A 15,745-nucleotide genomic window follows, 5' to 3' on the forward strand; every position below is an offset into this window, starting at 1 on the left:
TAACGACTGAGTCGGGCTCGTCCGGGATTTGAACCCGGGACCTCTCGCACCCGAAGCGAGAATCATACCCCTAGACCAACGAGCCATTCAAACAAACTCTTCACTGTGCTCCCGGTAAAGAAAGCAGGATGCACAGATACACCTTAAAAGAGCACTTTTGAAGTTGCAGACGGGCTCGTTCGAGATTTGAAGCCGGGACCTCTCGCAACCTAAGTGAGAATCATAGCCCTTGACCAACGAGACTCCTAGGGGTGTGACGTCGTGAAGACGACACATATGGCTGCAAAAACAAACCAAAAAAACCTCCTATCTGCCACAGCTCCATCAGCTTGGGCTACCCTTCCAGTCGAGTGTTGACCAAAGCTTATCAGGGTAAGGGACTTGAGGCTCGATTCCAACCCAGACGGTTGCACTGCAGCGCCGCCCAACTATTGCAATGGTCGGATCGACTTATACAACTCCAGAAATCCGGGACCTCTCGTACCCGCTGTGCGCCGGTTTTCATTTATACTTCTGCATCATTGTCCACGTCGACGTGCAGTACACATGCGAACCGCTAGTCTGCAGTGTCCACGGGCATGATGCTTGTGTAAACCGAAGTACCACGGCAGAGGCCGAAGAAGAAGCCGTAGCTACGGTTCGAACCAGAAGTATAAATCAGATTTTACACTCTCCCAAATGAGCTATATTGACAATGCCACGTCTGGCAAGTGACCAGCGCTGTAAATGACATTGACACTGAAAAACCACAAGTAGGAAGATTTCAGTCCGACTTAATGATGCCTTGCAACCGAGCCAAAGCAAGCAGGATAGACAGCTACTCCTCCAAAAAAGTGTTTTCAAAGCAAAAGAAAGCCTTATCAATGGATGCAACTTTAAAAATCTAGGCTTAATGCGGGCTCGTCCGGGATTTGAACCCGGGACCTCTCGCACCCTAAGCGAGAATCATACCCCTAGACCAACGAGCCTCTCGATGGTGTCCAGTCTTGAAGAAGACACATACGGCTGCAAAACCCCCCCACATGCTTTCTGCTGGGTCTCCAGCAGATTGGACAGCCCTTCCAATCGAATGTTGACCAAAACTTGTCAGGACGTGAGGCTCGATTCAACCCCAGCCAGAAAACAGGCCTCAAAGACCAAGGCGGGCTCGTCCGGGATTTGAACCCGGGACCTCTCGCACCCTAAGCGAGAATCATACCCCTAGACCAACGAGCCAACTAAATGCACAGTTCACTGTACTCCTGGAAAAGCAACTCTCCCGGTGCTCAGTGCTTTACTGCACCCCTGGTAAAAAAAAGACCATTTTGGCACTTACCGGATCAACATTAAAACAGGCTTTAACGACTGAGTCGGGCTCGTCCGGGATTTGAACCCGGGACCTCTCGCACCCGAAGCGAGAATCATACCCCTAGACCAACGAGCCATTCAAACAAATGAGCTATATTGACAATGCCACGTCTGGCAAGTGACCAGCGCTGTAAATGACATTGACACTGAAAAACCACAAGTAGGAAGATTTCAGTCCTACTTAATGATGCCTTGCAACCGAGCCAAAGCAAGCAGGATAGACAGCTACTCCTCCAAAAAAGTGTTTTCAAAGCTGCAGACAGGCTCGTCCAGGATTTGAACCAAGGAACTGTTGCACCTGAAGCAAGAATCACAACCCTAGACCAACAAGCCACACAAAGGAGGTATGGTCACTGAAATAGCTCAGATGGAACCGTCGTTCAGTGCAAACTCTCAAACCCATCAAGCTAAGCAGCCAACCAAGTTCAAATTGCAGATGAGGAACTGAGAAAAAGGGTCCGACTTAGAAGTCAAAAGAAAGCCGGATCAATGGATGCAACTTTAAAAATCTAGGCTTAATGCGGGCTCGTCCGGGATTTGAACCCGGGACCTCTCGCACCCTAAGCGAGAATCATACCCCTAGACCAACGAGCCTCTCGATGGTGTCCAGTCTTGAAGAAGACACATACGGCTGCAAAACCCCCCCACATCCTTTCTGCTGGGTCTCCAGCAGATTGGACAGCCCTTCCAATCGAATGTTGACCAAAACTTGTCAGGACGTGAGGCTCGATTCAACCCCAGCCAGAAAACAGGCCTCAAAGACCAAGGCGGGCTCGTCCGGGATTTGAACCCGGGACCTCTCGCACCCTAAGCGAGAATCATACCCCTAGACCAACGAGCCAACTAAATGCACAGTTCACTGTACTCCTGGAAAAGCAACTCTCCCGGTGCTCAGTGCTTTACTGCGCCCCTGGTAAAAAAAAGACCATTTTGGCACTTACCGGATCAACATTAAAACAGGCTTTAACGACTGAGTCGGGCTCGTCCGGGATTTGAACCCGGGACCTCTCGCACCCTAAGCGAGAATCATACCCCTAGACCAACGAGCCATTAAAACAAACTCTTCACTGTGCTCCCGGTAAAGAAAGCAGGATGCACAGATACACCTTAAAAGAGCACTTTTGAAGTTGCAGACGGGCTCGTTCGAGATTTGAAGCCGGGACCTCTCGCAACCTAAGTGAGAATCATAGCCCTTGACCAACGAGACTCCTAGGGGTGTGACGTCGTGAAGACGACACATATGGCTGCAAAAACAAACCAAAAAAACCCTCCTATCTGCCAAAGCTCCACCAGCTTGGGCTTCCCTTCCAGTCGAGTGTTGACCAAAGCTTATCAGGGTAAGGGACTTGAGGCTCGATTCCAACCCAGACGGTTGCACTGCAGCGCCGCCCAACTATGGCAATGGTCGGATCGACTTATACAACTTCAGAAATCCGGGACCTCTCGTACCCGCTGTGCGCCGGTTTTCATTTATACTTCTGCATCATTGTCCACGTCGACGTGCAGTACACATGCGAACCGCTAGTCTGCAGTGTCCACGGGCATGATGCTTGTGTAAACCGAAGTACCACGGCAGAGGCCGAAGAAGAAGCCGTAGCTACGGTTCGAACCAGAAGTATAAATCAGACTTTACACTCTCCCAAATGAGCTATATTGACAATGCCACGTCTGGCAAGTGACCAGCGCTGTAAATGACATTGACACTGAAAAACCACAAGTAGGAAGATTTCAGTCCTACTTAATGATGCATTGCAACCGAGCCAAAGCAAGCAGGATAGACAGCTACTCCTCCAAAAAAGTGTTTTCAAAGCTGCAGACAGGCTCGTCCAGGATTTGAACCAAGGAACTGTTGCACCTGAAGCAAGAATCACAACCCTAGACCAACAAGCCACACAAAGGAGGTATGGTCACTGAAATAGCTCAGATGGAACCGTCGTTCAGTGCAAACTCTCAAACCCATCAAGCTAAGCAGCCAACCAAGTTCAAATTGCAGATGAGGAACTGAGAAAAAGGGTCCGACTTAGATGTCAAAAGAAAGCCGGATCAATGGATGCAACTTTAAAAATCTAGGCTTAATGCGGGCTCGTCCGGGATTTGAACCCGGGACCTCTCGCACCCTAAGCGAGAATCATACCCCTAGACCAACGAGCCTCTCGATGGTGTCCAGTCTTGAAGAAGACACATACGGCTGCAAACCCCCCCCCACATCCTTTCTGCTGGGTCTCCAGCAGATTGGACAGCCCTTCCAATCGAATGTTGACCAAAACTTGTCAGGAGGTGAGGCTCGATTCAACCCCAGCCAGAAAACAGGCCTCAAAGACCAAGGCGGGCTCGTCCGGGATTTGAACCCGGGACCTCTCGCACCCTAAGCGAGAATCATACCCCTAGACCAACGAGCCAACTAAATGCACAGTTCACTGTACTCCTGGAAAAGCAATGGATGCAACTTTAAAACTTTAAAAATCTAGGCTTAATGCGGGCTCGTCCGGGATTTGAACCCGGGACCTCTCGCACCCTAAGCGAGAATCATACCCCTAGACCAACGAGCCTCTCGATGGTGTCCACTCTTGAAGAAGACACATACGGCTGCAAAACCCCCCCACATGCTTTCTGCTGGGTCTCCAGCAGATTGGACAGCCCTTCCAATCGAATGTTGACCAAAACTTGTCAGGACGTGAGGCTCGATTCAACCCCAGCCAGAAAACAGGCCTCAAAGACCAAGGCAGGCTCGTGCAGGATTTGAACCCGGGACCTCTCGCACCATAAGCGAGCATCATACCCCTTGACCAACGAGCCAACTAAATGCACAGTTCACTGTACTCCTGGAAAAGCAACTCTCCCGGTGCTCAGTGCTTTACTGCACCCCTGGTAAAAAAAAGACCATTTTGGCACTTACCGGATCAACATTAAAACAGGCTTTAACGACTGAGTCGGGCTCGTCCGGGATTTGAACCCAGGACCTCTCGCACCCGAAGCGAGAATCATACCCCTAGACCAACGAGCCATTCAAACAAACTCTTCACTGTGCTCCCGGTAAAGAAAGCAGGATGCACAGATACACCTTAAAAGAGCACTTTTGAAGTTGCAGACAGGCTCGTTCGAGATTTGAAGCCGGGACCTCTCGCAACCTAAGTGAGAATCATAGCCCTTGACCAACGAGACTCCTAGGGGTGCAAAAACAAACCAAAAAAAAACTCCTATCTGCCACAGCTCCACCAGCTTGGGCTTCCCTTCCAGTCGAGTGTTGACCAAAGCTTATCAGGGTAAGGGACTTGAGGCTCGATTCCAACCCAGACGGTTGCACTGCAGCGCCGCCCAACTATGGCAATGGTCGGATCGACTTATACAACTCCAGAAATCCGGGACCTCTCGTACCCGCTGTGCGCCGGTTTTCATTTATACTTCTGCATCATTGTCCACGTCGACGTGCAGTACACATGCGAACCGCTAGTCTGCAGTGTCCACGGGCATGATGCTTGTGTAAACCGAAGTACCACGGCAGAGGCCGAAGAAGAAGCCGTAGCTACGGTTCGAACCAGAAGTATAAATCAGACTTTACACTCTCCCAAATGAGCTATATTGACAATGCCACGTCTGGCAAGTGACCAGCGCTGTAAATGACATTGACACTGAAAAACCACAAGTAGGAAGATTTCAGTCCTACTTAATGATGCCTTGCAACCGAGCCAAAGCAAGCAGGATAGACAGCTACTCCTCCAAAAAAGTGTTTTCAAAGCTGCAGACAGGCTCGTCCAGGATTTGAACCAAGGAACTGTTGCACCTGAAGCAAGAATCACAACCCTAGACCAACAAGCCACACAAAGGAGGTATGGTCACTGAAATAGCTCAGATGGAACCGTCGTTCAGTGCAAACTCTCAAACCCATCAAGCTAAGCAGCCAACCAAGTTCAAATTGCAGATGAGGAACTGAGAAAAAGGGTCCGACTTAGATGTCAAAAGAAAGCCGGATCAATGGATGCAACTTTAAAAATCTAGGCTTAATGCGGGCTCGTCCGGGATTTGAACCCGGGACCTCTCGCACCCTAAGCGAGAATCATACCCCTAGACCAACGAGCCTCTCGATGGTGTCCAGTCTTGAAGAAGACACATACGGCTGCAAACCCCCCCCTACATCCTTTCTGCTGGGTCTCCAGCAGATTGGACAGCCCTTCCAATCGAATGTTGACCAAAACTTGTCAGGACGTGAGGCTCGATTCAACCCCAGCCAGAAAACAGGCCTCAAAGACCAAGGCGGGCTCGTGCAGGATTTGAACCCGGGACCTCTCGCACCATAAGCGAGCATCATACCCCTAGACCAACGAGCCAACTAAATGCACAGTTCACTGTACTCCTGGAAAAGCAACTCTCCCGGTGCTCAGTGCTTTACTGCACCCCTGGTAAAAAAAAGACCATTTTGGCACTTACCGGATCAACATTAAAACAGGCTTTAACGACTGAGTCGGGCTCGTCCGGGATTTGAACCCGGGACCTCTCGCACCCTAAGCGAGAATCATACCCCTAGACCAACGAGCCATTCAAACAAACTCTTCACTGTGCTCCCGGTAAAGAAAGCAGGATGCACAGATACACCTTAAAAGAGCACTTTTGAAGTTGCAGACAGGCTCGTTCGAGATTTGAAGCCGGGACCTCTCGCAACCTAAGTGAGAATCATAGCCCTTGACCAACGAGACTCCTAGGGGTGCAAAAACAAACCAAAAAAAACCTCCTATCTGCCACAGCTCCACCAGCTTGGGCTTCCCTTCCAGTCGAGTGTTGACCAAAGCTTATCAGGGTAAGGGACTTGAGGCTCGATTCCAACCCAGACGGTTGCACTGCAGCGCCGCCCAACTATTGCAATGGTCGGATCGACTTATACAACTCCAGAAATCCGGGACCTCTCGTACCCGCTGTGCGCCGGTTTTCATTTATACTTCTGCATCATTGTCCACGTCGACGTGCAGTACACATGCGAACCGCTAGTCTGCAGTGTCCACGGGCATGATGCTTGTGTAAACCGAAGTACCACGGCAGAGGCCGAAGAAGAAGCCGTAGCTACGGTTCGAACCAGAAGTATAAATCAGATTTTACACTCTCCCAAATGAGCTATATTGACAATGCCACGTCTGGCAAGTGACCAGCGCTGTAAATGACATTGACACTGAAAAACCACAAGTAGGAAGATTTCAGTCCTACTTAATGATGCCTTGCAACCGAGCCAAAGCAAGCAGGATAGACAGCTACTCCTCCAAAAAAGTGTTTTCAAAGCTGCAGACAGGCTCGTCCAGGATTTGAACCAAGGAACTGTTGCACCTGAAGCAAGAATCACAACCCTAGACCAACAAGCCACACAAAGGAGGTATGGTCACTGAAATAGCTCAGATGGAACCGTCGTTCAGTGCAAACTCTCAAACCCATCAAGCTAAGCAGCCAACCAAGTTCAAATTGCAGATGAGGAACTGAGAAAAAGGGTCCGACTTAGATGTCAAAAGAAAGCCGGATCAATGGATGCAACTTTAAAAATCTAGGCTTAATGCAGGCTCGTCCGGGATTTGAACCCGGGACCTCTCGCACCCTAAGCGAGAATCATACCCCTAGACCAACAAGCCTCTCGATGGTGTCCAGTCTTGAAGAAGACACATACGGCTGCAAACCCCCCCCTACATCCTTTCTGCTGGGTCTCCAGCAGATTGGACAGCCCTTCCAATCGAATGTTGACCAAAACTTGTCAGGACGTGAGGCTCGATTCAACCCCAGCCAGAAAACAGGCCTCAAAGACCAAGGCGGGCTCGTGCAGGATTTGAACCCGGGACCTCTCGCACCATAAGCGAGCATCATACCCCTAGACCAACGAGCCAACTAAATGCACAGTTCACTGTACTCCTGGAAAAGCAACTCTCCCGGTGCTCAGTGCTTTACTGCACCCCTGGTAAAAAAAAGACCATTTTGGCACTTACCGGATCAACATTAAAACAGGCTTTAACGACTGAGTCGGGCTCGTCCGGGATTTGAACCCGGGACCTCTCGCACCCGAAGCGAGAATCATACCCCTAGACCAACGAGCCATTCAAACAAACTCTTCACTGTGCTCCCGGTAAAGAAAGCAGGATGCACAGATACACCTTAAAAGAGCACTTTTGAAGTTGCAGACAGGCTCGTTCGAGATTTGAAGCCGGGACCTCTCGCAACCTAAGTGAGAATCATAGCCCTTGACCAACGAGACTCCTAGGGGTGCAAAAACAAACCAAAAAAAACCTCCTATCTGCCACAGCTCCACCAGCTTGGGCTTCCCTTCCAGTCGAGTGTTGACCAAAGCTTATCAGGGTAAGGGACTTGAGGCTCGATTCCAACCCAGACGGTTGCACTGCAGCGCCGCCCAACTATGGCAATGGTCGGATCGACTTATACAACTCCAGAAATCCGGGACCTCTCGTACCCGCTGTGCGCCGGTTTTCATTCATACTTCTGCATCATTGTCCACGTCGACGTGCAGTACACATGCGAACCGCTAGTCTGCAGTGTCCACGGGCATGATGCTTGTGTAAACCGAAGTACCACGGCAGAGGCCGAAGAAGAAGCCGTAGCTACGGTTCGAACCAGAAGTATAAATCAGACTTTACACTCTCCCAAATGAGCTATATTGGCAATGCCACGTCTGGCAAGTGACCGGCGCTGTAAATGACATTGACACTGAAAAACCACAAGTAGGAAGATTTCAGTCCTACTTAATGATGCCTTGCAACCGAGCCAAAGCAAGCAGGATAGACAGCTACTCCTCCAAAAAAGTGTTTTCAAAGCTGCAGACAGGCTCGTCCAGGATTTGAACCAAGGAACTGTTGCACCTGAAGCAAGAATCACAACCCTAGACCAACAAGCCACACAAAGGAGGTATGGTCACTGAAATAGCTCAGATGGAACCGTCGTTCAGTGCAAACTCTCAAACCCATCAAGCTAAGCAGCCAACCAAGTTCAAATTGCAGATGAGGAACTGAGAAAAAGGGTCCGACTTAGATGTCAAAAGAAAGCCGGATCAATGGATGCAACTTTAAAAATCTAGGCTTAATGCGGGCTCGTCCGGGATTTGAACCCGGGACCTCTCGCACCCTAAGCGAGAATCATACCCCTAGACCAACGAGCCTCTCGATGGTGTCCAGTCTTGAAGAAGACACATACGGCTGCAAAACCCCCCCACATGCTTTCTGCTGGGTCTCCAGCAGATTGGACAGCCCTTCCAATCGAATGTTGACCAAAACTTGTCAGGACGTGAGGCTCGATTCAACCCCAGCCAGAAAACAGGCCTCAAAGACCAAGGCGGGCTCGTCCGTGATTTGAACCCGGGACCTCTCGCACCCTAAGCGAGAATCATACCCCTAGACCAACGAGCCAACTAAATGCACAGTTCACTGTACTCCTGGAAAAGCAACTCTCCCGGTGCTCAGTGCTTTACTGCACCCCTGGTAAAAAAAAAAAGACCATTTTGGCACTTACCGGATCAACATTAAAACAGGCTTTAACGACTGAGTCGGGCTCGTCCGGGATTTGAACCCGGGACCTCTCGCACCCTAAGCGAGAATCATACCCCTAGACAAACGAGCCATTCAAACAAACTCTTCACTGTGCTCCCGGTAAAGAAAGCAGGATGCACAGATACACCTTAAAAGAGCACTTTTGAAGTTGCAGACGGGCTCGTTCGAGATTTGAAGCCGGGACCTCTCGCAACCTAAGTGAGAATCATAGCCCTTGACCAACGAGACTCCTAGGGGTGTGACGTCGTGAAGACGACACATATGGCTGCAAAAACAAACCAAAAAAAACCTCCTATCTGCCACAGCTCCACCAGCTTGGGCTTCCCTTCCAGTCGAGTGTTGACCAAAGCTTATCAGGGTAAGGGACTTGAGGCTCGATTCCAACCCAGACGGTTGCACTGCAGCGCCGCCCAACTATTGCAATGGTCGGATCGACTTATACAACTCCAGAAATCCGGGACCTCTCGTACCCGCTGTGCGCCGGTTTTCATTTATACTTCTGCATCATTGTCCACGTCGACGTGCAGTACACATGCGAACCGCTAGTCTGCAGTGTCCACGGGCATGATGCTTGTGTAAACCGAAGTACCACGGCAGAGGCCGAAGAAGAAGCCGTAGCTACGGTTCGAACCAGAAGTATAAATCAGATTTTACACTCTCCCAAATGAGCTATATTGACAATGCCACGTCTGGCAAGTGACCAGCGCTGTAAATGACATTGACACTGAAAAACCACAAGTAGGAAGATTTCAGTCCTACTTAATGATGCCTTGCAACCGAGCCAAAGCAAGCAGGATAGACAGCTACTCCTCCAAAAAAGTGTTTTCAAAGCTGCAGACAGGCTCGTCCAGGATTTGAACCAAGGAACTGTTGCACCTGAAGCAAGAATCACAACCCTAGACCAACAAGCCACACAAAGGAGGTATGGTCACTGAAATAGCTCAGATGGAACCGTCGTTCAGTGCAAACTCTCAAACCCATCAAGCTAAGCAGCCAACCAAGTTCAAATTGCAGATGAGGAACTGAGAAAAAGGGTCCGACTTAGATGTCAAAAGAAAGCCGGATCAATGGATGCAACTTTAAAAATCTAGGCTTAATGCAGGCTCGTCCGGGATTTGAACCCGGGACCTCTCGCACCCTAAGCGAGAATCATACCCCTAGACCAACAAGCCTCTCGATGGTGTCCAGTCTTGAAGAAGACACATACGGCTGCAAACCCCCCCCTACATCCTTTCTGCTGGGTCTCCAGCAGATTGGACAGCCCTTCCAATCGAATGTTGACCAAAACTTGTCAGGACGTGAGGCTCGATTCAACCCCAGCCAGAAAACAGGCCTCAAAGACCAAGGCGGGCTCGTGCAGGATTTGAACCCGGGACCTCTCGCACCATAAGCGAGCATCATACCCCTAGACCAACGAGCCAACTAAATGCACAGTTCACTGTACTCCTGGAAAAGCAACTCTCCCGGTGCTCAGTGCTTTACTGCACCCCTGGTAAAAAAAAGACCATTTTGGCACTTACCGGATCAACATTAAAACAGGCTTTAACGACTGAGTCGGGCTCGTCCGGGATTTGAACCCGGGACCTCTCGCACCCGAAGCGAGAATCATACCCCTAGACCAACGAGCCATTCAAACAAACTCTTCACTGTGCTCCCGGTAAAGAAAGCAGGATGCACAGATACACCTTAAAAGAGCACTTTTGAAGTTGCAGACAGGCTCGTTCGAGATTTGAAGCCGGGACCTCTCGCAACCTAAGTGAGAATCATAGCCCTTGACCAACGAGACTCCTAGGGGTGCAAAAACAAACCAAAAAAAACCTCCTATCTGCCACAGCTCCACCAGCTTGGGCTTCCCTTCCAGTCGAGTGTTGACCAAAGCTTATCAGGGTAAGGGACTTGAGGCTCGATTCCAACCCAGACGGTTGCACTGCAGCGCCGCCCAACTATGGCAATGGTCGGATCGACTTATACAACTCCAGAAATCCGGGACCTCTCGTACCCGCTGTGCGCCGGTTTTCATTCATACTTCTGCATCATTGTCCACGTCGACGTGCAGTACACATGCGAACCGCTAGTCTGCAGTGTCCACGGGCATGATGCTTGTGTAAACCGAAGTACCACGGCAGAGGCCGAAGAAGAAGCCGTAGCTACGGTTCGAACCAGAAGTATAAATCAGACTTTACACTCTCCCAAATGAGCTATATTGGCAATGCCACGTCTGGCAAGTGACCGGCGCTGTAAATGACATTGACACTGAAAAACCACAAGTAGGAAGATTTCAGTCCTACTTAATGATGCCTTGCAACCGAGCCAAAGCAAGCAGGATAGACAGCTACTCCTCCAAAAAAGTGTTTTCAAAGCTGCAGACAGGCTCGTCCAGGATTTGAACCAAGGAACTGTTGCACCTGAAGCAAGAATCACAACCCTAGACCAACAAGCCACACAAAGGAGGTATGGTCACTGAAATAGCTCAGATGGAACCGTCGTTCAGTGCAAACTCTCAAACCCATCAAGCTAAGCAGCCAACCAAGTTCAAATTGCAGATGAGGAACTGAGAAAAAGGGTCCGACTTAGATGTCAAAAGAAAGCCGGATCAATGGATGCAACTTTAAAAATCTAGGCTTAATGCGGGCTCGTCCGGGATTTGAACCCGGGACCTCTCGCACCCTAAGCGAGAATCATACCCCTAGACCAACGAGCCTCTCGATGGTGTCCAGTCTTGAAGAAGACACATACGGCTGCAAAACCCCCCCACATGCTTTCTGCTGGGTCTCCAGCAGATTGGACAGCCCTTCCAATCGAATGTTGACCAAAACTTGTCAGGACGTGAGGCTCGATTCAACCCCAGCCAGAAAACAGGCCTCAAAGACCAAGGCGGGCTCGTCCGTGATTTGAACCCGGGACCTCTCGCACCCTAAGCGAGAATCATACCCCTAGACCAACGAGCCAACTAAATGCACAGTTCACTGTACTCCTGGAAAAGCAACTCTCCCGGTGCTCAGTGCTTTACTGCACCCCTGGTAAAAAAAAAAGACCATTTTGGCACTTACCGGATCAACATTAAAACAGGCTTTAACGACTGAGTCGGGCTCGTCCGGGATTTGAACCTGGGACCTCTCGCACCCTAAGCGAGAATCATACCCCTAGACCAACGAGCCTCTCGATGGTGTCCACTCTTGAAGAAGACACATACGGCTGCAAAACCCCCCCACATGCTTTCTGCTGGGTCTCCAGCAGATTGGACAGCCCTTCCAATCGAATGTTGACCAAAACTTGTCAGGACGTGAGGCTCGATTCAACCCCAGCCAGAAAACAGGCCTCAAAGACCAAGGCGGGCTCGTCCGGGATTTGAACCCGGGACCTCTCGCACCCTAAGCGAGAATCATACCCCTAGACCAACGAGCCAACTAAATGCACAGTTCACTGTACTCCTGGAAAAGCAACTCTCCCGGTGCTCAGTGCTTTACTGCACCCCTGGTAAAAAAAAAAGACCATTTTGGCACTTACCGGATCAACATTAAAACAGGCTTTAACGACTGAGTCGGGCTCGTCCGGGATTTGAACCCGGGACCTCTCGCACCCTAAGCGAGAATCATACCCCTAGACCAACGAGCCATTCAAACAAACTCTTCACTGTGCTCCCGGTAAAGAAAGCAGGATGCACAGATACACCTTAAAAGAGCACTTTTGAAGTTGCAGACGGGCTCGTTCGAGATTTGAAGCCGGGACCTCTCGCAACCTAAGTGAGAATCATAGCCCTTGACCAACGAGACTCCTAGGGGTGTGACGTCGTGAAGACGACACATATGGCTGCAAAAACAAACCAAAAAAAACCTCCTATCTGCCACAGCTCCACCAGCTTGGGCTTCCCTTCCAGTCGAGTGTTGACCAAAGCTTATCAGGGTAAGGGACTTGAGGCTCGATTCCAACCCAGACGGTTGCACTGCAGCGCCGCCCAACTATTGCAATGGTCGGATCGACTTATACAACTCCAGAAATCCGGGACCTCTCGTACCCGCTGTGCGCCGGTTTTCATTTATACTTCTGCATCATTGTCCACGTCGACGTGCAGTACACATGCGAACCGCTAGTCTGCAGTGTCCACGGGCATGATGCTTGTGTAAACCGAAGTACCACGGCAGAGGCCGAAGAAGAAGCCGTAGCTACGGTTCGAACCAGAAGTATAAATCAGATTTTACACTCTCCCAAATGAGCTATATTGACAATGCCACGTCTGGCAAGTGACCAGCGCTGTAAATGACATTGACACTGAAAAACCACAAGTAGGAAGATTTCAGTCCTACTTAATGATGCCTTGCAACCGAGCCAAAGCAAGCAGGATAGACAGCTACTCCTCCAAAAAAGTGTTTTCAAAGCTGCAGACAGGCTCGTCCAGGATTTGAACCAAGGAACTGTTGCACCTGAAGCAAGAATCACAACCCTAGACCAACAAGCCACACAAAGGAGGTATGGTCACTGAAATAGCTCAGATGGAACCGTCGTTCAGTGCAAACTCTCAAACCCATCAAGCTAAGCAGCCAACCAAGTTCAAATTGCAGATGAGGAACTGAGAAAAAGGGTCCGACTTAGATGTCAAAAGAAAGCCGGATCAATGGATGCAACTTTAAAAATCTAGGCTTAATGCAGGCTCGTCCGGGATTTGAACCCGGGACCTCTCGCACCCTAAGCGAGAATCATACCCCTAGACCAACGAGCCTCTCGATGGTGTCCAGTCTTGAAGAAGACACATACGGCTGCAAACCCCCCCCTACATCCTTTCTGCTGGGTCTCCAGCAGATTGGACAGCCCTTCCAATCGAATGTTGACCAAAACTTGTCAGGACGTGAGGCTCGATTCAACCCCAGCCAGAAAACAGGCCTCAAAGACCAAGGCGGGCTCGTGCAGGATTTGAACCCGGGACCTCTCGCACCATAAGCGAGCATCATACCCCTAGACCAACGAGCCAACTAAATGCACAGTTCACTGTACTCCTGGAAAAGCAACTCTCCCGGTGCTCAGTGCTTTACTGCACCCCTGGTAAAAAAAAGACCATTTTGGCACTTACCGGATCAACATTAAAACAGGCTTTAACGACTGAGTCGGGCTCGTCCGGGATTTGAACCCGGGACCTCTCGCACCCGAAGCGAGAATCATACCCCTAGACCAACGAGCCATTCAAACAAACTCTTCACTGTGCTCCCGGTAAAGAAAGCAGGATGCACAGATACACCTTAAAAGAGCACTTTTGAAGTTGCAGACAGGCTCGTTCGAGATTTGAAGCCGGGACCTCTCGCAACCTAAGTGAGAATCATAGCCCTTGACCAACGAGACTCCTAGGGGTGCAAAAACAAACCAAAAAAAACCTCCTATCTGCCACAGCTCCACCAGCTTGGGCTTCCCTTCCAGTCGAGTGTTGACCAAAGCTTATCAGGGTAAGGGACTTGAGGCTCGATTCCAACCCAGACGGTTGCACTGCAGCGCCGCCCAACTATGGCAATGGTCGGATCGACTTATACAACTCCAGAAATCCGGGACCTCTCGTACCCGCTGTGCGCCGGTTTTCATTCATACTTCTGCATCATTGTCCACGTCGACGTGCAGTACACATGCGAACCGCTAGTCTGCAGTGTCCACGGGCATGATGCTTGTGTAAACCGAAGTACCACGGCAGAGGCCGAAGAAGAAGCCGTAGCTACGGTTCGAACCAGAAGTATAAATCAGACTTTACACTCTCCCAAATGAGCTATATTGGCAATGCCATGTCTGGCAAGTGACCGGCGCTGTAAATGACATTGACACTGAAAAACCACAAGTAGGAAGATTTCAGTCCTACTTAATGATGCCTTGCAACCGAGCCAAAGCAAGCAGGATAGACAGCTACTCCTCCAAAAAAGTGTTTTCAAAGCTGCAGACAGGCTCGTCCAGGATTTGAACCAAGGAACTGTTGCACCTGAAGCAAGAATCACAACCCTAGACCAACAAGCCACACAAAGGAGGTATGGTCACTGAAATAGCTCAGATGGAACCGTCGTTCAGTGCAAACTCTCAAACCCATCAAGCTAAGCAGCCAACCAAGTTCAAATTGCAGATGAGGAACTGAGAAAAAGGGTCCGACTTAGATGTCAAAAGAAAGCCGGATCAATGGATGCAACTTTAAAAATCTAGGCTTAATGCGGGCTCGTCCGGGATTTGAACCCGGGACCTCTCGCACCCTAAGCGAGAATCATACCCCTAGACCAACGAGCCTCTCGATGGTGTCCAGTCTTGAAGAAGACACATACGGCTGCAAAACCCCCCCACATGCTTTCTGCTGGGTCTCCAGCAGATTGGACAGCCCTTCCAATCGAATGTTGACCAAAACTTGTCAGGACGTGAGGCTCGATTCAACCCCAGCCAGAAAACAGGCCTCAAAGACCAAGGCGGGCTCGTCCGTGATTTGAACCCGGGACCTCTCGCACCCTAAGCGAGAATCATACCCCTAGACCAACGAGCCAACTAAATGCACAGTTCACTGTACTCCTGGAAAAGCAACTCTCCCGGTGCTCAGTGCTTTACTGCACCCCTGGTAAAAAAAAAAGACCATTTTGGCACTTACCGGATCAACATTAAAACAGGCTTTAACGACTGAGTCGGGCTCGTCCGGGATTTGAACCTGGGACCTCTCGCACCCTAAGCGAGAATCATACCCCTAGACCAACGAGCCTCTCGATGGTGTCCACTCTTGAAGAAGACACATACGGCTGCAAAACCCCCCCACATGCTTTCTGCTGGGTCTCCAGCAGATTGGACAGCCCTTCCAATCGAATGTTGACCAAAACTTGTCAGGACGTGAGGCTCGATTCAACCCCAGCCAGAAAACAGGCCTCAAAGACCAA

At 50.1% G+C, this 15,745-nt stretch overlaps 35 non-coding genes across 35 annotated transcripts; all 35 read right to left on the reverse strand.

Moving 5' to 3' along the window:
* Positions 1-13: 13 nt before the first annotated feature.
* Positions 14-85, reverse strand: trnap-cgg (transfer RNA proline (anticodon CGG)). Its single transcript has one exon. It is a non-coding gene; the product is annotated as a tRNA-Pro (tRNA).
* An 811-nt stretch (positions 86-896) lies between these two features.
* On the reverse strand, positions 897-968 carry trnap-agg (transfer RNA proline (anticodon AGG)). The gene has a single exon. It is a non-coding gene; the product is annotated as a tRNA-Pro (tRNA).
* A 175-nt stretch (positions 969-1,143) lies between these two features.
* Positions 1,144-1,215, reverse strand: trnap-agg (transfer RNA proline (anticodon AGG)). The gene has a single exon. It is a non-coding gene; the product is annotated as a tRNA-Pro (tRNA).
* A 136-nt stretch (positions 1,216-1,351) lies between these two features.
* trnap-cgg (transfer RNA proline (anticodon CGG)) lies at positions 1,352-1,423 on the reverse strand. Its single transcript has one exon. It is a non-coding gene; the product is annotated as a tRNA-Pro (tRNA).
* A 446-nt stretch (positions 1,424-1,869) lies between these two features.
* On the reverse strand, positions 1,870-1,941 carry trnap-agg (transfer RNA proline (anticodon AGG)). The gene has a single exon. It is a non-coding gene; the product is annotated as a tRNA-Pro (tRNA).
* A 175-nt stretch (positions 1,942-2,116) lies between these two features.
* On the reverse strand, positions 2,117-2,188 carry trnap-agg (transfer RNA proline (anticodon AGG)). The gene has a single exon. It is a non-coding gene; the product is annotated as a tRNA-Pro (tRNA).
* Positions 2,189-2,324: 136 nt separating this feature from the next.
* Positions 2,325-2,396, reverse strand: trnap-agg (transfer RNA proline (anticodon AGG)). The gene has a single exon. It is a non-coding gene; the product is annotated as a tRNA-Pro (tRNA).
* Positions 2,397-3,426: 1,030 nt separating this feature from the next.
* trnap-agg (transfer RNA proline (anticodon AGG)) lies at positions 3,427-3,498 on the reverse strand. The gene has a single exon. It is a non-coding gene; the product is annotated as a tRNA-Pro (tRNA).
* Positions 3,499-3,674: 176 nt separating this feature from the next.
* Positions 3,675-3,746, reverse strand: trnap-agg (transfer RNA proline (anticodon AGG)). The gene has a single exon. It is a non-coding gene; the product is annotated as a tRNA-Pro (tRNA).
* A 78-nt stretch (positions 3,747-3,824) lies between these two features.
* Positions 3,825-3,896, reverse strand: trnap-agg (transfer RNA proline (anticodon AGG)). The gene has a single exon. It is a non-coding gene; the product is annotated as a tRNA-Pro (tRNA).
* A 175-nt stretch (positions 3,897-4,071) lies between these two features.
* Positions 4,072-4,143, reverse strand: trnah-aug (transfer RNA histidin (anticodon AUG)). The gene has a single exon. It is a non-coding gene; the product is annotated as a tRNA-His (tRNA).
* A 136-nt stretch (positions 4,144-4,279) lies between these two features.
* Positions 4,280-4,351, reverse strand: trnap-cgg (transfer RNA proline (anticodon CGG)). The gene has a single exon. It is a non-coding gene; the product is annotated as a tRNA-Pro (tRNA).
* Positions 4,352-5,352: 1,001 nt separating this feature from the next.
* Positions 5,353-5,424, reverse strand: trnap-agg (transfer RNA proline (anticodon AGG)). The gene has a single exon. It is a non-coding gene; the product is annotated as a tRNA-Pro (tRNA).
* A 176-nt stretch (positions 5,425-5,600) lies between these two features.
* trnah-aug (transfer RNA histidin (anticodon AUG)) lies at positions 5,601-5,672 on the reverse strand. The gene has a single exon. It is a non-coding gene; the product is annotated as a tRNA-His (tRNA).
* A 136-nt stretch (positions 5,673-5,808) lies between these two features.
* On the reverse strand, positions 5,809-5,880 carry trnap-agg (transfer RNA proline (anticodon AGG)). The gene has a single exon. It is a non-coding gene; the product is annotated as a tRNA-Pro (tRNA).
* A 1,001-nt stretch (positions 5,881-6,881) lies between these two features.
* trnap-agg (transfer RNA proline (anticodon AGG)) lies at positions 6,882-6,953 on the reverse strand. The gene has a single exon. It is a non-coding gene; the product is annotated as a tRNA-Pro (tRNA).
* A 176-nt stretch (positions 6,954-7,129) lies between these two features.
* Positions 7,130-7,201, reverse strand: trnah-aug (transfer RNA histidin (anticodon AUG)). Its single transcript has one exon. It is a non-coding gene; the product is annotated as a tRNA-His (tRNA).
* Positions 7,202-7,337: 136 nt separating this feature from the next.
* On the reverse strand, positions 7,338-7,409 carry trnap-cgg (transfer RNA proline (anticodon CGG)). Its single transcript has one exon. It is a non-coding gene; the product is annotated as a tRNA-Pro (tRNA).
* A 1,001-nt stretch (positions 7,410-8,410) lies between these two features.
* trnap-agg (transfer RNA proline (anticodon AGG)) lies at positions 8,411-8,482 on the reverse strand. Its single transcript has one exon. It is a non-coding gene; the product is annotated as a tRNA-Pro (tRNA).
* A 175-nt stretch (positions 8,483-8,657) lies between these two features.
* On the reverse strand, positions 8,658-8,729 carry trnap-agg (transfer RNA proline (anticodon AGG)). Its single transcript has one exon. It is a non-coding gene; the product is annotated as a tRNA-Pro (tRNA).
* A 139-nt stretch (positions 8,730-8,868) lies between these two features.
* On the reverse strand, positions 8,869-8,940 carry trnap-agg (transfer RNA proline (anticodon AGG)). The gene has a single exon. It is a non-coding gene; the product is annotated as a tRNA-Pro (tRNA).
* Positions 8,941-9,970: 1,030 nt separating this feature from the next.
* Positions 9,971-10,042, reverse strand: trnap-agg (transfer RNA proline (anticodon AGG)). Its single transcript has one exon. It is a non-coding gene; the product is annotated as a tRNA-Pro (tRNA).
* A 176-nt stretch (positions 10,043-10,218) lies between these two features.
* trnah-aug (transfer RNA histidin (anticodon AUG)) lies at positions 10,219-10,290 on the reverse strand. Its single transcript has one exon. It is a non-coding gene; the product is annotated as a tRNA-His (tRNA).
* Positions 10,291-10,426: 136 nt separating this feature from the next.
* trnap-cgg (transfer RNA proline (anticodon CGG)) lies at positions 10,427-10,498 on the reverse strand. Its single transcript has one exon. It is a non-coding gene; the product is annotated as a tRNA-Pro (tRNA).
* A 1,001-nt stretch (positions 10,499-11,499) lies between these two features.
* On the reverse strand, positions 11,500-11,571 carry trnap-agg (transfer RNA proline (anticodon AGG)). Its single transcript has one exon. It is a non-coding gene; the product is annotated as a tRNA-Pro (tRNA).
* Positions 11,572-11,746: 175 nt separating this feature from the next.
* On the reverse strand, positions 11,747-11,818 carry trnap-agg (transfer RNA proline (anticodon AGG)). The gene has a single exon. It is a non-coding gene; the product is annotated as a tRNA-Pro (tRNA).
* A 138-nt stretch (positions 11,819-11,956) lies between these two features.
* Positions 11,957-12,028, reverse strand: trnap-agg (transfer RNA proline (anticodon AGG)). Its single transcript has one exon. It is a non-coding gene; the product is annotated as a tRNA-Pro (tRNA).
* Positions 12,029-12,203: 175 nt separating this feature from the next.
* On the reverse strand, positions 12,204-12,275 carry trnap-agg (transfer RNA proline (anticodon AGG)). Its single transcript has one exon. It is a non-coding gene; the product is annotated as a tRNA-Pro (tRNA).
* Positions 12,276-12,413: 138 nt separating this feature from the next.
* On the reverse strand, positions 12,414-12,485 carry trnap-agg (transfer RNA proline (anticodon AGG)). The gene has a single exon. It is a non-coding gene; the product is annotated as a tRNA-Pro (tRNA).
* A 1,030-nt stretch (positions 12,486-13,515) lies between these two features.
* Positions 13,516-13,587, reverse strand: trnap-agg (transfer RNA proline (anticodon AGG)). The gene has a single exon. It is a non-coding gene; the product is annotated as a tRNA-Pro (tRNA).
* A 176-nt stretch (positions 13,588-13,763) lies between these two features.
* On the reverse strand, positions 13,764-13,835 carry trnah-aug (transfer RNA histidin (anticodon AUG)). The gene has a single exon. It is a non-coding gene; the product is annotated as a tRNA-His (tRNA).
* A 136-nt stretch (positions 13,836-13,971) lies between these two features.
* Positions 13,972-14,043, reverse strand: trnap-cgg (transfer RNA proline (anticodon CGG)). Its single transcript has one exon. It is a non-coding gene; the product is annotated as a tRNA-Pro (tRNA).
* Positions 14,044-15,044: 1,001 nt separating this feature from the next.
* trnap-agg (transfer RNA proline (anticodon AGG)) lies at positions 15,045-15,116 on the reverse strand. The gene has a single exon. It is a non-coding gene; the product is annotated as a tRNA-Pro (tRNA).
* Positions 15,117-15,291: 175 nt separating this feature from the next.
* Positions 15,292-15,363, reverse strand: trnap-agg (transfer RNA proline (anticodon AGG)). Its single transcript has one exon. It is a non-coding gene; the product is annotated as a tRNA-Pro (tRNA).
* Positions 15,364-15,501: 138 nt separating this feature from the next.
* On the reverse strand, positions 15,502-15,573 carry trnap-agg (transfer RNA proline (anticodon AGG)). Its single transcript has one exon. It is a non-coding gene; the product is annotated as a tRNA-Pro (tRNA).
* Positions 15,574-15,745: the final 172 nt, after the last annotated feature.

Source organism: Garra rufa, chromosome 8, assembly GCF_049309525.1.
Source record: "Garra rufa chromosome 8, GarRuf1.0, whole genome shotgun sequence".
In the NCBI taxonomy this organism is placed as follows: domain Eukaryota; kingdom Metazoa; phylum Chordata; class Actinopteri; order Cypriniformes; family Cyprinidae; genus Garra; species Garra rufa.